We start from the raw sequence: 10,319 nt of genomic DNA on the forward strand, positions 1-10,319 counted from the left end.
AGTATAGAAAGGTCATGTGGGGGTTCCTAGTCTTTTGAGGAACTTCCATACTGATTTCCATAGTGGTTGCAGTAATTTATAATCCTACCAGCAGTGTTTCTTTTTCTGTTTTTTTTTTTTTTTTCTTTTTTTCTTTTTGGACTTGTAGATGAACAGCATGCCTTTATTTTATTTGTTTATTTTTCTGTAGTGCTGAGGATTGAACCCAGTGCCTCACATGTGCCAGGCAAGGGCCAGGCAAGTGCTCTGTCACTGAGCTACAGACCCAGGCCAAAGTCTTCCTTTTTCTCTACCTCTCCATCATTTACTATTGTTTGTATTCTTTTTTTTTTTTTTTTCCCCTGGTGGTGCTGGTGATTGAACCCAGAGTCTTGTGCATGCAAGGCAAACACTCTACCCACTGAGCCTATTGTTTGTATTCTTGATAACCGCCATTCTGTCTGGTGTGAGAGGAATCTCAGGGTAGTTTTGGTTTGTATTTCCCTAATTGCTCATGACCTGTTAGGCGATTTAGTCACTGTGAGAACGCTGTGGGCTGTGCCAACTCATTCTCATACTCAGCTATGACATCATTAGGGTGAGCCGTCTTGTTTTGTTTTCTTTTTTGCAGTGCTGAGGCTGGAACCCAGGGCATGTGGGCAAGCGTTCTACCGCTGAGCTGCACCCCAGCCCTGGGACATGCAATCTTACTGAACCACCTCGTATATGCAGTCTGTCATGGATGGAAACGTACTTATGTGGTGAGTGGCTATTTGGGATACAAGTCGTGTAGATATAGAATATTAAATATTATATTAGCATTAAATATTAAATATATAATATTAAACATTACTTTATTATAAGAGATTTGACATGTTAGACAAAATGGATGTATCTCTTGAAAGTAAAAAAAAAAAAAAACCACTCACCAAAGAAGAAATAAAAATATGGATAGTCCAATGTTTATCCAAGTAAATGAAGAAACTTCCCCCCCACCCCCACTTGTGTTTCTCTCCCTCCTCCCCCGCTCCAGGCACAAATGGCTTCACTGGGTGAAGTTAGTATGTATTTAAGGAAGAAGTAATATGAGTCTTCCACTCTTTCAGTAAGTAGAAGTGAAGGGATACTCTGAATTATTCTACAAGACAAGTATAACTCTGATGTCAAACTGGAAAAAAAAAAATGTTTGTGATGATAAATAACAGAATGATTCCTCCCATGGCATACATGCAAAACCCTTAATGACATATTAGTAAATTGAATCCAGCAATATATCAGAAGGATAAAAATATATCCTGACAAAGGATTTATCTCAAGAATGCAAAGTTGGTGGAATACTCATCAAAATCAATATAACTCACCACATTTACATAATGAAGAGAAAAGAACATGTGATCATCAAAATAGATATATTTAATAAGGCATTTGACAGAATTCAACATTGATGATTAAAAAGAAAAAGGAGACAAAAAACCACCAGCGAGGCAGGACCGGAGGCAGCAGGTTCAGTCCCCAGGAGGCCGTCCTGCAGAGCGGAGACCAGCCTGCAAGCGAAGAGGCCAGACTCAAACGCCAGGCTCAGACGTCCTTCCTGAGTGAAGGAAAGGGAAAGGGGGTTGATTTCATAAGGACAGTGGGAAGACCAGTGCAGTGGGAGACTGACAAGGAGCAAGGAGGGGCGGGGAGGACACGCAGAATAAATCAGACAAAATCCAGCTCTGTACAGGGTGCCGGACTGTTTGGAAAACAAGTCGTATATATATAAAACACTAAATATCACATATTAAATACCAGAACATTTTTCTAATAAGTTTGACATCTTAGATAAAATGGATATATCTCTCAAAAGACACATAAAGATCTATAGATAGACCTTTATGTGTATCTATAAGGCACCAATTGAAAAAAAATAAATAGTGGCTCAGGAGGCTGAGACAGGAGGATTGCAAGTTCAAAGCTAGCCTCAGCAATGGAAAGGCGCTAAGCAACACAGTGAGACCCTATCTCTAAGTAAAATGCAAAATATAGCTGGAGATGTGGCTCAGTGACCCTGAGTGACCCTGAGTCCAATCCCTGGTACTAAATAAATAAATAAATGGGCTGGGGATGTGGCTTAGTGGTTTAGTGCACTGGCTTCAATCCCTTGTACCAAAAATAAATAAATAGATAAATAATAAATGAAGTAAACCAGTAGAGTAAAGGAAGGAGAATAGGGGGAGGGAGGAGGTGAGGAAAAAGGGAAACCAGGGACTAAAATGGAGTAAAGTAAATTCCATGCTTACATGATTTTGTCAAAATGAGCCCAAGTATATGCACAACTATAATGCACCAATAAACGAAAAAAGAGAGCTCATCCTAAAAAATTCAGGACTGACATCACCCCGGATGGGGAAAGACTGGGTACTGTGTTTTTTTTGTTACTTTGTTTGTCTTGTTTTTGAGATGGGCTCTTGCTATATTGCCCAGGCTGGTCTGTAAGTTCTGGGTTCAAGTGACCCACCTGCCTCCTGAGCATCTGGGGCCACAGGCATGAACACCACCCAGCCACCTCCCCTTACCAGCTTGCTGTTTCCTCTCTCTCTCCCTCCCCCCCTCCTCTCTTTGATTCTGGATCCAACCCAGGGTCTCTGGTAGGCTAGGAGATGCTCTACCCAGAGCTACACTCTCAGCAGGACTGGATGCCTTTGTCCTGGAATCAGGGGCCAGGCTGGACATGTGCCCTCACCATTTTGTGTGGGGGGGCTATTAGGGATTGAACTCAGGGGCACTCATCCACTGACCCACATCCCCAGCCCTATTTTTTTTTTTAGTTGTCAATGGACCTTTGTTATTTATTTATTTATTTATATTCAGTGCTGAGAATCGAACCCAGGGCCTCACACATGCTAGGGGCAAGCGCTCTACCACTGAGCCACACAACCCCAGCCCCTCCCAGCCCTATTTTGCATTTATTTAGAGACAGGGTCTCAGTGAGTTGCTTAGAGCTTCCTGGTTGCTGAGGCAGGCTTTGAACTTGGGATCCTCCATCTCAGCCTCCCCAGTGCTGGGATTGCAGGCGCCAGACCCCCTCACCATTTTTACTCAGCATTGCACAGAAAGGCCTTTCGAGGGAAAGATTAGAAAGGAAGAAGTAAAATTGTCCCCACTAGGAGACAACATGAATTTCACTTAGACGACCACTAACAACCACATTCACACATGAATGTAAAAAGTCACAGGATGCAAGGTCAGTATAAAAAATCTAAAATATTTCTCTACATTAGCAAGCAATTAGAAAAGCAAAATTTGAAAACCAATTGCATTTGTGAAAGCATCAAATAACATAAGATATCTAGGAGTAGGTTGAACAAAAGCTGTGTAAGATCTGTATACTGAAAATTACAAAAATTTGAGCAAAATTTAGAAAGGCCTAATTAAATGGTGGTACATACCATATTTATGGATTAGAAGAAAGTAAACAATCTAATTTTTAAAAATGAGCAAAAGATGGGGCTGAGGCTGGGGCTCAGTGGTAGAGCACCTGCCTTGCATGTTCCATCTTCAGCACCACATAAAAATAAACAAAATAAAGATATTGTGACTATCTACAACTAAAAAATTTTTTTTTAAATGAGCAAAAGATCAGAACAAAGACCTTACCAGAGAAGACACACAGATGGCAAATAAACATATGAGAAAAATGTTTAACATCATACACCACCAGGGAATTGCAAATTAAAGCGAGCTACTACTACATCCTCATTAGGAAGACTGAAGTCTGAACACCTGGCCATACCAATAACTAAGGAGCTTGCGCAGCAGCAGGATTTTTTCCTGTTTGTTCCCCACTCGCTGGTGGGGCGGAGGCAGAGCGGTGCAGTCACTTTGGGAACAGGCGCTCCCAACACTAAGCACAGTCTTCCTGTGCCCCGGCTTCTGTAGCATTTACCCACCTAGCTGAAAACTTATGTCCGCAAAAAGTGCAGCACGTGAATGCTGACAGCAGCGTTATTCATAATGGGCCAAAACTGGAAGCCACCAAGATGTCCCTCAAGAGGTGAAAGGTCAAAGTGCATCTGTACAATACAAAGAAATGAGCTATGGAGCCACACGCAGACACAAAGATATTTAGATTGCCAAGTGGAAGAAGCTGATCTGAAAAGGCTACTATGCTGTGATTCCAGCTCTGTGACATTCTAGGAGAGGAAAGCTGTAGAGACATGGAAAGACCAGTGGTTGCCAGGGCTGGGGGAGGAGGGCACCGGTGGAGACCAGGGGAGTCGTAGCCAGGGAGGCCCTCCTGTGAGTACTGGGATGGCACACCGCACACTGCCATGCTGCAACAGCGGATCACTAACGGAACACTGGAGTTCCTGTAGAGTACTGCTCCCACAGACAATCTGCTCAGGGTGTCTATCCGCCCGGTCACTGTTGTAGAAATAGTCTGTTACTTTAAAAAAGTCCACCTAGGGGTGGGCTCAGCGGTGGAGCAAATCAGAACAATGAAAAGAGGATTTGAACTCACAAATCAGATATACCACCTCTACCTTGCTGGTCACCTGAATGAGTTGTAAACACCAGGCTGCCCTCAGCTGACCCCCTGATTAAGTTCCAGGGAAAACGGACCACACTGGTCTACAGAGAGGAGCTGCTTGGAAGAGAAGGTTGAGGGGGGCTCCGGAGAGAGGAGGTGCTCTACCCAGGGCCACCGCCCAGCCTGACACCAAGATTTGTTCTCCATCTTTCTAGGTGCGTGTTTCAGGGGAGGGGTCAGCCTGGCAGTCCTTTCCCCCCAGCACCGTGTGGATCTGTAGGTGGGGCAGCACAGTCCTGGGGAGCCCCGCTCGGCTGCCGGTGCTCCAAGGCTGTTGGCCTTCCTCATTGTGGTTTGTCTTGTCAGGACCACGGACTGCAAGCTGGACAGAGAGAATTGAAGTCCAGGGAATGGTCTAGATGAACTCAGAAAGGCCTCGTGGCGAAGGCCCCATAGGGAGCTGTGAGGGAGGCTGGGGGCAGCATTTCTCAGCCTCTACCGTCTTTGGTATGGAGGCAGGCAGTCCTTTGAGGTGGGGCAGAGCTGTGGGTGGAGGGACATTTGGTAGCATCCCTGGCCTCCTCCCCCTAGATGCCGGTAGCACAGCTCTCCCCAAGTTGGCCCCAGTTATGTCCCAGCATTACCAAACGTCCTGGGGGGGCAATGTCACCCCCACCGAAGACCCACACGGGGAGAGCGAGTGTTTGTGTGAAAGGTCCAGGATGGGGACATGGGTGTGGGTGGCTGGGCTGGAGGGAGGGACGGGTCCTTGGGGATGCAGAGTTCAAAGTCTCAGGAAGTCGCCCAGCTGTGGCTAGAAGGCAGGGTGAGGTAGCCCCAACTCCTCCCTTCGAACACCTGGAGGTGCTGCTTGAAATAAAACAAAGAACTTTTTTATTTGTACCAGGAATGAAACCCAGGGGCACTGAACCACTGAGCCACATCCTCAGCCCTTTTTATTTTTTATTTTGAGACAGGGTCTTGCCAAGTTGCTTAGGGCCTTGCTAAGTTGCTGAGGCTGGCCTCAAACTTGTGATCCTCCTGCCTCAGCCTCACCAGGCAACCAAAATATTTCTAATGTATGACTGAGATTTAAAAAAAAATAGATTCAGAAGGAGATGGGTGTAGCTCAGTGCTAGGGCACTTGCCTAGCAAGCATGAGACCCTGTATTTGATCCTCAGCACCCCAAACGAACAGCAAATAAAATGCGGGGCCAGCCTGCCTCCCTCCCTCCCTCCCTCCCTTCCTCTCTTCCTTCCCTCCCTTTCTCTCTTCTTGTGGCCTCTCAGTAGTCAAACCATCCCTCACCCTACACCCCCTGATCCTTGACAGCCCTCAGAGCCCCCAAGTCTTGCCTCCATCGTTAAAATGTCAGGTGAACTGACTTGTTCAGTGCGTACCTTTGGGCTCTCTGGCTCACCTAACGCTCTGGGGAGTCCACACCGCCCCCCGGAGTTCCGGTGATTGGTGTGTCTCTGCTACGCATTGTCTGCTGAGGGACTGCAGGGCTTTCTAGTTCTCCGCTATCACTGATATGAACCTTCTTGGTGTGAATGTGAGTTCCCATCTCTCTTGGGTCACTCACTGTCGCCATGGGCAAAAGGTGCACATCCACGTGCTTCTGCCCTTTTCACTGCTTTATTCACTCAGGTCACTCAACACAATTTCACTCTATAGTTCTTAATCAAGAAAATGGCAGTCCTTAATGCTGGGCACTGCAATAGACATGATCAATCCACAGCAGTCTAGATTAATTCTCTTTTTTAAATATTTTTTTAGTTATACATGGACACAATATCTTTGTTTATTTATTTTTACATGGTGCTGAGGATGGAACCCAGGGTCTCACACGTGCGAGGGGAGCACTCTACCACTGAGCCATAATCCCCGCCCTCTAGATTAACTCTGAGCACTGCAGACACTCACTCATGACAGGCTCGTGACAGACATTCCCTCTGAGTGCCAAGCTCAAGGGCCAGGTCTAAAGTCTCAGGCCTTGGGCTCTACGTCCAGCGATGCCCACTCACTCAGACCACGGTGATCAGGTCAGGGACCAAGGCAGGCTTCTCCTGGGGTGGAGCTGACGGTCGGCTGAGGAGGTGGTCATGGGAGAAGTCCCTTTCTCACCAGAGTCCAGGGGCTGCTGCAGAGCTTGAGATCAACACAGAGGGTCAGGCAGAGGAGAAGAGTGGGGCGTCAGGCCAGGTCCTCACCAGGCTCTCAGCGGCAGGGCCTCAGGGTCCGCTGGCTGGGTGTCTGTTCATTTGCTCCTTCATTTATACTGAATTTTGGGAGCTTCTGACCCCCCTTTCAATCCCTATCAGCTGCCACCAGATTTCTCAGTGACGTCATTTGCCCTGGGGTTAAAGCATCTGGTCTGGTGGTCCCCACCCTGATTTTCTTGCCTCTCCCCGTTATTGGGGGAGGGCAACATGACAGAGACTTCACTTTGAGTTTGTCAGATGGGGAGAAGTGACTTGTTTGTGCCTGAGGGCCACACTGGAGAGCTCCCTAGGTGTGCCTGGAGTTTTAAAGTGCTTAGGCTAAGGCCATCCTTACACTAACTAGGAGTGGAGGGGCTGGCCTATGTTAAACTTCACAGAAACTGCCAGACCACTTCCCATGTGCCAGTGGTGTTTTGCACTCCCACCAGCGGGGCTGGGGGCTGGGGGGGGCAGTGCTACGGGGAGGTATGTGTGTGTGTGTGTGTGTGTGTGTGTGTGTGAGTGTGTGAACCATCTGGCTCCTCCACAGTCTGCCCCAGCTTGCTTTGGTCAGTCTGATTTTAGCCACTCTAAACAGCCTGAAGTCTTGTATCATGTGGGTTTAATTTGCATTCCCCTAGTAGCTAAGGGTGTTGAACTTGGACTTCTTTGCCATTTTTAGATCTTCTTGGTTGAAGTGTCTGTTCAAACCTTTTGCCCATCTTGAAATCAGATTGTTTTCTTATTGTTTCGGATTCAAGAGTTCTTTATATATTCTGGATGCAAGTACTTTTTCGAATAGGTTATTATTATTATTATTATTTTAATTTTAAGGGGCTGAGCATGTAGCTCAGAGATAGAATACTTGCCTAGCATGTGCGAGGCCCCAGATTCAATCCCCAACACCACACAAAAAATTGATAGCTTCGTTTCACTGTGGTAAAATGCACAAATGTTACCATAAAAGTGGCCACAGTTTTAAGAGATATTCAGGGTTATTCAATACATGTATAATGTTTACAACCACCACTGCAACCACCTTCAGAGCTCTTTTATTTTGCGAAATGGAAACTCTATATCCACTAAACTCTGACTCCTTGCTCCCCCCTCTCCCCAGCCCCTGGCACCCACTTTTCAGGAGTGCGCCACCACGCCCAATTGCCTCTATGGTTCTGACTAGTAAGTACCTCATATAAGTGACATCATACAGTATTTTTCTTTCTGTGACTCTCATTGCACTTTGCATAATGTCCTCAAAGTTCCTCCATATAGTAGCCTATTACAGAATTAGCGTTTCATTCTTTCTTAAGGCTGAATGGCAACCCCTCACATGTGCATGTCACACTTTCTTTCTTTCTTTCTTTTTTATTTTTTTAGTTGTAGTTGGACACAATACCTTTTATTGAATTTATTTATTTTTATGTGGTGCTGAGGATCGAACCCAGGGCCTCGTTCATGCCAGGTGAGCGCTTTACCGCTGAGCCACAACCCCAGCCCTTTTATTTATTCATCTGCTGAGGGACATGGTTCCTTCGGTTTGAGCTGTTGTGATTAATGCTGCTGTGAACACAGGTGCACAAATATGTAAGGTCCTGCTTTCGGTTCTTTAGGGCATATACCCGGGCCTGGATCCCTGGATCATACAATAATTCTATTTTTACTTTTTTGAGGAACTGATGTGTGGTTGTTCATAGAAGTTGGACCATTTCATATTCACACTAGTAGTGCACGAAGGCTCTCATACCTGCATGTCCTCACCAGCTGTTAGTATTTTGTTTTTTTAATAGTAGCCATCACAATGGATGTGCGGTGATATGATCCTCCTGTCCCAGCCTCCTAAGTCACTGTGTCCCAGGTGTGTGCCATTACACCTAGCTTTTGTAATCCTTTTTGATTCAAAGTCTGACCTAGGGCTGGGGATGTAGCTCAGTGGTAGAGTGCGTCCCTGGCATGTGGGTTCCATCCTCAGTACCTGGGGCAAAATAAAGAAGGGAAGCAATCCCCTTTTGTCTGACATTCCTCTAGCTCTCCCTGTTTGCTGGGGTACCATTTGCATGGATGTATTTTCCCATCTCTTTGCTTTCAGGCTGTGTCTTTGGATCTGAAGTGACTCTCCTCTGGATGGCATATTGTTGGATTAGGCACTCTTGCTTTTTCTGCCAGTACTGTGTTTTGATAGTAGCATTTATTCCAAAATGCATTAGTCTCTTAAATTATGTAGGAAAAAGATGTGAATTGAAACCAAAGTTACAATAGCATCAGCTTTTTTAAATTTTAATATTTATTTTTTAGTTTTCGGCAGATACAACATCTTTGTTTGTATGTGGTGCTGAGGATCGAACCCTGGGCCACACGCATGCCAGGCAAACGAGATTCTGCTTGAGCCACATCCCCAGCCCCTAGCATCAGCTTTTAGGCTAATTGTTTTCTAAAGGTGTATAAGGCTCTTAAACTCTTGGGGTTATAAACCTCTGTCACAGACAGTTGTGTTCTTTTTAACCTTTTTTTTTTTTTTTTTTAGTTGTAGTTGGACACAATACCTTTATTTTATTTATTTTTATGTGGTGCTAAGGATCGGACCCAGGGCCTTGCAAGAACCCCAGCCCAAGACAATACCTTTTATAATTCCCTGAGGCATTTATCTTTGTTGAGGTCTTTGTTTCTTGCCAGGGTTCTGGGTTATTGACTAGTGTCCTTTCATGTCACCTTGGGGGACTCTGAGGAGTATAGCTTGCTGGGCAAGTCTACTGGTAATAAACTCTGTCTGCTTATGTCTGGGAAAGTCCTGATTTTCTCCACTTTTCAAGGGCAGTTTTGCTGGATATAGAATTCTTGGTTGACAGTTTTATCATTATTATTATTATTTCCTCTTCTTTTTACTTTGAGTATATCAGCTCTCCTCTGGCCTCCAAGTCACAGATAAGACATACGTTGATAACATTACTGAGAATCCCTTGTATGTGGTGGGCGGCTTCTCTCTTGCTGCTTTCAGAAGTCTTTATCTTTCAAAAGTTAGATTATAGTCCATCTTTGTGTGGCTCTCTGAATTCATCTGACTTTTTTGGTGTTGGTCAAATATTTTCTCCATCCCTTTCTTCGTCCCTGGAACTCCCATGACACGTTTGTCCACTTCCTTGGTGGTGTCCCTACTGTCCATTAGATTCTGTTCTGTTTTCTTCAAAAAAATTTTTTTCTCCTACTAGATAATTTCCATATTCTATTTTTAAGTCCACTGATTTTTCCCCACTTTGGCCTGCTCAAATCTGCCTTTGAATTTGCTCTAGCAAATTTTCATTTAAATGATTGTACTTTTCAGCTCCAGAATTTACTTTTGGCTTCTTTTTTGGGTTTTTCAATCCCTTTATTGATATTTCAGTTTTGTTCATACATCATTTTCTAGATGTGCTCCACATGCCCCTTTAGTTCTTTGAGCATCTTTAAGTAATTCTCTCAAGGTCTTTGTGTGTGTGCTGGGGATGGGACTCAGGGCATCACGCGTGCTAAGCAAGTGTCTACCACCGAGCCACACCCCAAATTCCTTTTATTTTTTTTTTTAATATTTATTTATTTATTAGTTTTCTTTGAACACAACAACATCTTTATTTTTATTTTATTTTTTATT

Source organism: Callospermophilus lateralis, chromosome 2 (genome assembly GCF_048772815.1).
Source record: "Callospermophilus lateralis isolate mCalLat2 chromosome 2, mCalLat2.hap1, whole genome shotgun sequence".
In the NCBI taxonomy this organism is placed as follows: Eukaryota; Metazoa; Chordata; class Mammalia; order Rodentia; family Sciuridae; genus Callospermophilus; species Callospermophilus lateralis.